The sequence below is a fragment of the Canis aureus genome, chromosome 9 (genome assembly GCF_053574225.1).
Source record: "Canis aureus isolate CA01 chromosome 9, VMU_Caureus_v.1.0, whole genome shotgun sequence".
Taxonomy (NCBI): Eukaryota; Metazoa; Chordata; class Mammalia; order Carnivora; family Canidae; genus Canis; species Canis aureus.
Genome location: NC_135619.1, coordinates 32,536,119 through 32,545,507, shown reverse-complemented (window position 1 = coordinate 32,545,507; position 9,389 = coordinate 32,536,119).

The window sequence follows — 9,389 nt, the reverse complement described above, 5'->3', positions numbered from 1 at the left end:
TTTTGTTGGTTTTTGGATTTATTTACCAGTACTACCTTTTGTCTTTCTAATTCATTATGCATTCCTTCTTTTTACTGTATTGAGTGTAATAATGCCAATTCCTGCATAGGTAGAATTTAGGAAACTGTTTAAATAAAATAAATAAAAAGTGATATGCCATTTCTATTGCTCCCCCCCATATAAATAATTATAAAAGAGAGAGAGAGAGAATTAAACTTTAGAGAGGATAAATCAAATGAAGTCTTTAATTCTTGTTTTCTTCTAGGTAAATATCACGATAACTGTCTTGCGATTTTTGATTTTAGAATTGTTGACAATTCATTTTTCCTAAGAAACAAACCCTAATACACTAGGAGTTAAAAGGATGCTGTTTTTATTGACTTTCTTTAAGATGGCAGTCCTCTGTTCCTTTATTTCTTAATAAATGATTATGCCATAGGTCAAGGAAATCAAGGAAAAATACATCCCCAGCTTTTCTCTGTGCGCAAAATTTTCTTTCTCTATTAATTTGTTTAGATACCTAGCACGTATTCCTTGTCTATGTGTGGTTTTGGTATTATGAGTCAAGTAGTTCCATTCCTTTAGGTTCACTTCAATCCAGCAGTCCTTTAATGCGTGCTTTGACTGTCCTAGGTGCTAGAGAGAGAATACTTGATAAACCATACCTCCTCCTCTCCCTATCTCCCCAGCCTCTCACCCCTAGGAGTTCACACCGTGCTCTGTTGGTACGGATTGCTCTTCTAGTCTCAATCAGACTTTGCAGAGAGATATATGTGTTGTAAGGCAGGACAGAGGAAAAGAGGAATGGCTAAATCCAGATCATTTGCCATAGCTCTAAAAACAAGGAACAAAAGTTAAGCTGGTTAATATGCATGCTCCGTCCCCAGCAGGATATTCACAGCAGTATTACTTGTAGCAACCCTCAGGAGCCTGAATGGAGCTCTTGTTTGACTCTCTAAACCCTGCCAGTATTGAATCCCCTGATTGTATTCCTGGGGAGAAGACTTGGTTCCGGGTGCTGTGCCAAGAAGAGTTGAAGGTGGGGAGGCCTCATTTCCTCCTAACCTCTCTCAATTCTTGATGCCAGGGGATCCTAGGAGGGTAGAACCAGTTTGCATAAAGCTTACAAGAGAGTTTAATTACCTTCAGAGGTTTTAATTTCTCAAAAAATGTAATTATTTAATTCTGACAATTCCACATAAAAGTTGGAAGAAATATGCAGGTAATATACTCATATATAACATTTATTTCATACTTGAAATAGTTAATTCAAAATAATCAACATTATCCCCAGGAACACTGATGATGAAAGCAGCCTTAGATTTATTATGAAACTACAGGAAAGAACAGGGTTTGAGGCTTGCTACTCATTTGAGACATGAGAAACCAGGAGGCAAGCAAGACTATGATAGTATACAACAGGATATCTTTGGAATATTTCAGTACATTTAGATCTTGTATTTTCTTCTACAGTGGAAAAGGTGAGTCATCTGAAGTCTCTGGAACAATAGTTTAGGAACACTGTTGAAGTAAAAGATATCTACACCCTGTGAATAAGGGCCCCCAAGAGAAGGGCACTTGGGTGGCTCAATCAGTTACACATCTGCCTTTGGCTCAGGTCATGATCCCAAGGTCCTGGGATTGAGCCCTCCATCAGGCTCCCTGATCAGCAAAGAGCCTACTTCTCCCTCTGCTGCTCCTCCTGCTTGTGCTGTCTCAATCTCTCTCTCTCTCTCTCTCTCTCTCTCTCTCCTCTCTCTCTATCAAATGAATAAAATCTTTTTAAAAAGGGGGAAGTGCCCAGGAGAAAGGTGTTAGTCTAACTGGAGCCTGGAAAATGGTCCCTCCAATGCTCATTCTACTAGTGATAGAAGAAGAAACAACATTCACTTCTTATCCTTGTCCCATCTGAAAATTCTCAGCCCTTACTTTCTCTCACCTTTTGTGATATATACACAGAGCTTAATGCTGGTTGGGGAACATTTTTATTTTTTAGCTCATTTTGCATCTGTCTTTATCATTAGATTTTTATAAAATTATCTCAGCAACATAATTGGAAAGAATCCCAGAATGTCTTCCCTGTGGCTTTTTTTATATATATAAGATTTTACTTATTTATTCATGAGAGAGACAGAGAGAGAGAGAGAGAGAGAAGGGCAGAGACACAGGCAGAGGGAGAAGCAGGCTCCATGCAGGGAACCTGATGTGAGACTCGATCCCAGGTCTCTAGGATCATGCCCTGGGCTGAAGAGGGCACTAAAACTGCTGAGCCACCCAGGCTGCTCCTCCCTGTGGCTTTTCTAAGTTAAATTTCTCCAGCTCCTCATACAAAGACTCATCAACCTCCTGGTCACTCTTCTACCATACATATTTCAATCTGTCCCCATTGGCCTTAAAAGAAAATAGTTGGAACAGCAAAATACACTCTAGTGATAGTTAACAAAAGCAGAATATTGAGTAATATGATCTCTGATCGTCTTTGCCCTGTCCATTGCAGCACTCTGGCAGCCTCGCTATTTTATTTTTTATTTTTTATTTTGATTGATTGATTGATTGATACCTATTATGTCACAGTTCACTATGTCTTTTTCACATGAACTGCCAAGTATCTAGCTCTTCTTAGTTGATTTTTGGATCCTGAGCTCAGATATGTTATACTCAACAAGGTTCTTGATTATAAAACAGAAGACAACTATGATTCCTTAAGCAGCAATGGGATGTATTTTGATTCCTGTGGCTCCGAGAAAGACAGGAGGAGCCAAGGGAGGTAAGGCCCAGCTGAGTTTTCACCACAGGAGCAGGCTGCTCAGAATGTGCCACTTGCCAGTAGGGTAGTCACTGCCCCAAGACTGGCCTCACCACCACTGGACACCTACCACTCCTGTGCTGCATTCTGCTGTCTAGACATGCACCTCATTCTTCTAGACCACACACACCCCTAACTTTTCCCCTGCAGAGCCACCCTGAGCACACCTAATTGACCTGAGCCGTGTCATTACCCTTCAGGATACAAAGTCCCACGTGGCAGCATTTGATTAGGTGTCTTAGGTCTTGTCCTTGCTTGTGCTCCCAGGGGGATAGCTGCCCTTTTAGTTTCTGTAGTCAAAGAGGTAGCTGCTTCCTTATCATTATTTTAGGATTCCTCCCAAATAGGAAAAGCTTTTAGATGCTAGGCAACCCAAATTATAAATATCTATTATGCATACATTTTCATTTCATTAACTTGGGTTCATTACTTGCAAATAATAACCTTCAAAGAATGATTCTGTCATCTAGTCAGTTTTCATTCCCAGGTTGCTGCTGCTACAGACTTTGTAAGCTAGTTTTTGTGTTTCTCCACACTCAAAGGATTACACAGGAGAGTGTCAGAAGGAAGCATTGTGACCAGGCTTCCCTGTGGTTGGAGGACCACACATTGATCTCCAGGAAATGGTTGTCTAACCAGCTGTGGTCCTCCTACTTGCCTAATCTGATCACCCTCCATCCTGCCACTTAAATAACGGGCTTTTTGTTATTTATTTTTTAAGATTTTATTTATTTGTGAGAGAGACAGAGACATAGGCAGAGGGATAAGCAGACTCCTTGTGAGGAACCCGATGCAGGACTCAATCCCAGGATCCCAGGACCACAACCTGAGACAAAGGCAGACAATCAACCACTGAGCCATCTAGTCATCCCTTAAATAACAGGTATTAAGGAAGGTTTTATCAGATGCCTTGCACAAATCTAGACACACTAGATCTCTACCAGTAAGTACCCTTATCTACCAATCTACTAAACCTATCAATTTTGGGTTTTTTTGTTTTGTTTTGTTTTGTTTTAAAGATTTTATTTATTTATTCATGAGACACACAGAGAGAGGTTGAGACACAGGCAGAGGGAGAAGCAGGCTCCATGCAGGGAGCCCGACGTGGGACTTGATCCCGGGACTCCAGGATCATACCCTGGGCCAAAGGCAGGCGCCAAACTGCTGAGCCACCCAGGGATCCCCTCAGTTCTGTTAATTAATGTGTTCTGTCCAGCAGCCACCAGAGGTATGGAGACAGTAAAGTCAGACAACAAAGATTTAAAACATAGTTTCCGTTCTTCATGTCTTGAAGATAATACGCATTAAAGAATAAACTGTTGAACTTCACAGTATTATTTTTTCTAGTTTTTTTAAATTTTTATTACTATTCTCAATAGACCAAATATGATTAAAGAAGAAATCAGTTTTCCTATCTCATTGGACATGATTGTGTTTAAGGAGACTCTTTATTATCCCAGGAGGAAAGTAAGCTCTAGGGCAGTTCCCTCCCACATGGCTTAGAGGACTATTCTTATAATAGTTCTGTAAATTTGAAAGTATTTAATATGAAAATTATCATTAGCATTTTTAAAAAACAAGCTATTAGAGAAATCCAGGTAAAAAATAATACCTCAGTGCCCAATGAAATGAACATATAGTTTTTTAAAAAAAAGTAAAACCAGCACTTGGGTGACTCAGTTACTCATCTGCCTTCAGCTTAGGTCATGATCACAGGGTCGAGCTCCCTACTCATTGGGAATCTGCTCCTCCCTCTGCCACTCCCACTGCTTGTCCTCTCTCTCTCTCTCTTTCTCTCTGTAAAATAAAATCTTTTTTAAAAGAGTAACACAAATACCTACAATAATCAAACAAGGAGGTGCTTCACCAAATGCCATGAATTTCAATAACTAATTGTCAAGTAACGCTCTTGAGCTATCCACATTACTAATTATTTAATCCCAGTTTAGATGGTTAATTCTGATTGTTAAATAATCCTAAAGGTATTCCTCCCACCACTCCCAAGAGGAGGATACAAACTCCAACAGGGTAAAAAAGAACTGATAAGGGATATTTAACCAAATTTCAGAAAAGCAGAGCACAAGTCTTGTAAGACTGCATATTGCCTAGCTGATATATATCTCTTCCATCCCTTGTCATCACTTCAAGTTACAGAACATGTAAAGACCCCAAATTTCCAGCCCTCAGACCGTGGTATAGAAAGGAAAACAAACTGGAACAAACCAGTTTCATATATTTATAGAGGAAAAAGAATCCTGACTCAAAGCAAATAGAAAGTAGGAAATTTAGATAGAATGTGAGCAGAGTGAGAAAAAAATTACAAAGGTATTTTACAAACATACTGGCTTTTTAACAATTCAAAGAAAGGGAAACAGTCACAAACCTAATAGATATATGGTCCAATTCAAAAACCCTAGAAACAAGGGAATTGCCTACAACAGCTTGATTCCACAAAACATTTTAAGGACATGAATTAAATAGAACATGAGCTCAAATACCCTGTGATAAAAGAAGAAAAAATTAGAATGAGTTGAAAAAAAATGAGTACAAAACAACATAATTACAAAACTAGGGAAAAAAACAGCAAAGAACAGAGAAACAGCTAAAACTTGAATTACAACATAGAGCAGAGGTTAGATATAACCACAGTAAACACAGGTTTTAAAAAAGAAAGGAACTAGGGACACCTGGGTGGCTCACTGGTTGAGCTCTGCCTTTGGCTCAGGTTATGATCCCAGGATCCTGGGATCAAGCCCTGCATCCGGCTCCCCACAGGGAGTCTGCTTCTACCTCTGCCTATGTCTCTGCCTCTCTTTGTGCCTCTCATAATAAATCTTGCAAAAAAATAAAATACAAATTAAAAAAAAGAACTAAAGACTAAAGTTAGTAGAAAGGAGGTAGATAGTGGGGATCAGATAAAAGCGACCTCATGTAATGACAAGTGGTGTCTGAAGTAGTAAACCACTCAAATGAAAACTACCCAAGAGAATGTCCCTGAAACAAAAGCAGATCTGCTGAATTAAAGAGCATACTGCATTCCAGAAAAATTCCACATGGACTGCCCAACCCTGAGGCCCATCTTGGCCTACCTACTGAAGCTCAAAAGTAAGGAATTATTCACACTTTCAGATTGACAGTATTAGATAATCTGCAGAGAACATACTGACCTCAGAATTCAGTGGCAAAAGACTGGAGCAGTGACTAACTCCTAACTCAAGAATATCTTAACAAAAGAAGTTGCCACTTCAGGAGATAGACTTTCCAAAACATGAAAAGGAAAGGAAACCCAGCACCCATGAGCATCTCTCAAAAAAAAAAAAAAAAAAAAAAAAAAAAACTTCATAATGATAGACTGGAAATTAAGAATTAAAATTAGAAGAAAAACAGAAGGGGGATGGAGAAGCCATATAAGAGGCTCTGGGTGAATACCAAAACCATTTCAATATAGACCAGTACAAACTATTGTACTGTTGTGAGAATGCCGATGCCCCAAACATGTCTGTATAAAAATACTATAAAAGAGGAAGGGGATATGCAGATGGGAGTAGGTGTGAGAACGTTATCGTCTGTTATCTTTGTCTTATATATAGAAGAGGTCAAGGTTAAAAAAAAAACGTGACTTTCAAAATTCCTCCTGAATCCTAAAAAGAGATTTTAGAAGCTAATATTTCTCATAGAGAAGAAAACTTTATCGAGAATTTAGCAATTCTTTTACTTCAATTTTGTTTTGTGTTAAATCCAAGTTGTTTCCTTCTATGAAATACAAGTAAAACTAAATTGACTATCATTATTTGTTTGATAGCAAAGGAAGCTTAATATGTGATGATGTAAATGCATGCAGTTAGGATAATATAGTGAATATTAAATACAGTTGATCTCCCCCTTAAAAAATGTACATTTATTTCATTATATCTACTAACCCACTGTTTTCAAATTATGCCTTCCATGGATATTGCCAAAATTCATCAAACTGTATACTTAAAATGGGTACATTTTATTATAAGTAAATATGCCTCAATAAAGTTGATTAAGTTATAAAGTTGTTTGTTTGTTTGTTTTTTTAATTATGGTGCATTGGAGTCTGCAGAGAGAAAAGCAGGGAAGAAATGAGGTGAAGGTGTGTGGGCAGGGCTCTCACCTACCCTAACTCCTACCCATCTGTTAAATTAACCTGGGTAGCTTGGCTTTTTTTTTTTTTTTCTTTTTTACAGAAAGCCTTCAGCATAGAGTTCCAAAGCTTTGAGGAAAAGAACACTAACTTTTTTTTTTTTTTTTTTAAGATTTTACTTTTTTATTCATGACAGAGTGAGAGAGAGGCAGAGACACAGGCAGAGGGAGAAGCAGGCTCCATGCAGGTAGCCTGATGTGGGACTTGATCCTGGGACCCCGGGATCATGCCCTGGGCCAAAGGCAGATGCTCAACCGCTGAGCCACCCAGGGATCCAAACACGAACATTTTAAGAATAGATGTCATGGCACCTCGGTGGCTCAGGGGTTGAACATCTGCCTTTGGCTCAGGTCATGATCCCAGGGTCCTGGGATCCAGTCCCTCACTGGGTTCTCTGCATGGAGCCTCCTTCTCCCTCTGCCTATGTCTCTGCCTTTGTATGTGTGTGTCTCATGAATAAATAAATGATCTTTTAAAAAAAAAAAAGGATGTCAATTGACTTGAATATAAATGTGTACAGCTAAAATAATAAATTGTGTACAGTTATAGGAGGAGGGGAGGAGAAATAAGCTAACAAAATAATCCCAGTGAATTAAAGGTAAACTAATATTTGAAACAAAAAAAACACTTCTGAATGAGACCCATGTCTGCTTTCTAGAGTGGCTTCAACCCAGTCCTTCCCAGACAGATGGAGATGTCTCCAGATGGTGGGTAGAGCTTCTGGATGTGTGAATGGGCCTCACCGGGGCTTCAATGAGCCCCTGGGTAGGCCTCCACCATGTCCCCCAGCCCAGCTCAAGCTACCGCAGGCCCAAGCCAAGGAGCAGCTGGCTGGGGTCCTGCCGGGACAAAAACCTTTCCAATTTTCCTAACAATTCCTCCCTCTTCCTTGCAATGTTTTGGCAGCTGTGGGGCCCCTTGTTCTCCTCCCTTTCAACTTGCCTAATGCTTGGAGCCACAGGGGAGACCCAAACCCTGCAGACCATCCCGGAATGCAAAGCATTTGCAATGAGTCACAGCTGCCATGGTGCCAGCTAGGGCTGTTCCAGACTTGGAGAGGGAGCGAGGAGGGGTCAGTGGAAGCAGCTGCAGAGCTCGTGTCAAAGGCTGGACCCAGGAAAGAGGAGCGTCAGCACTGGCTGGAATGAGGAAAGTCAGCACTGGCTGGAATGAAGAAAGTCAACAACCAGGAACAGGGTGCATGGGACCACTGCTCTGAAGCTTCCCCACCTGCTTTACGGGTAGTTCCCAGCTTTTCTAGCCACATTCTCCAAGTCTTGAACATTTTCACAGAAAAAAAAAGAGAAAAAAAAAAAAAAACAACTTCTGGAATAGAGAGGGCCGCAAGTTGGTTTTTGGAAAATGATCCCCGACAGTCCTCTAACCAACAATCATAAAGGGCTGAGCCCAGTGAGCTTTGCAATACACTATTTTAAGATGCACTTTAAAAACGTAGTGGGCGTTCTCTCCTTTTTGCCAACAGAGAGGGCATTCACGGGCTCTCTCTGCCGGAAAGTATGACTGTCTTTTAAATCCTGATCAGAGTCCTTGGTGTCAAAACATTGCCTCTTTTATACTATTTTATGAATAACTGTGAATAGAGGATACATTCATATATTCATCCAAAATATTCAAAAAATTGTGGATGAGGACTATATGCCTCTCTTACTTGGCCCACCCTGGCCACCTCCTTCTTCATAGTGGAAGCAAGCACTGTTTACTTGAGTCTTGTGTATTTTTCCACAAGTGTTCTTTACATGCACAAATATATCTGATATATGTAAATTTCTGTACAAATAGCATATGTTACACAGTGTTTCATTCTTTGTTTTTAACAACCTTGGAAGCCGTTTCATATCAGTACAAACAGAACTCCCTTGTTTATTTGTTCATTTAACAGTACCCTAGATATTTAGCAGTACCCTGTTAATACACACGACAGTTATCTTCAATCCTTGCCCAAGACAAACTGTGCTTTAGTGAGTATCTTTGAATATATGTGCAGGTCTCTATACAGATCAAATTTCTAGACGCAGAATTGCTGTGTTATGTTTTGATATTTTGTTACTTGTTTTTCAAGATTTTATTTTTAAGTAATCTCTATACCCAACGTGGGTCTCCAATTTACAACTTAGATCAAGAGTCCCATACTCCAGAGCATCTGGGTGGCTCAGTGGTTGAGCATCTGCTTTTGGTGGCTCAGGGTATGATCCCGGGGTCCTGGGATCGAGTTCCGCTTTGGGCTACCCATAGGGAGTCTGCTTCTCCCTCTGCCTGTGTCTCTACCTTTCTCTATGTCGTTCATGAATAGATAAAATCTTTAACAGAAAAAAAGAGTCATATGCTCCACAGACAAAATACAGGTGCCATGTATTTTGACATTTTGAAATGTTGTTAATTGTCCTTCTGAGATAT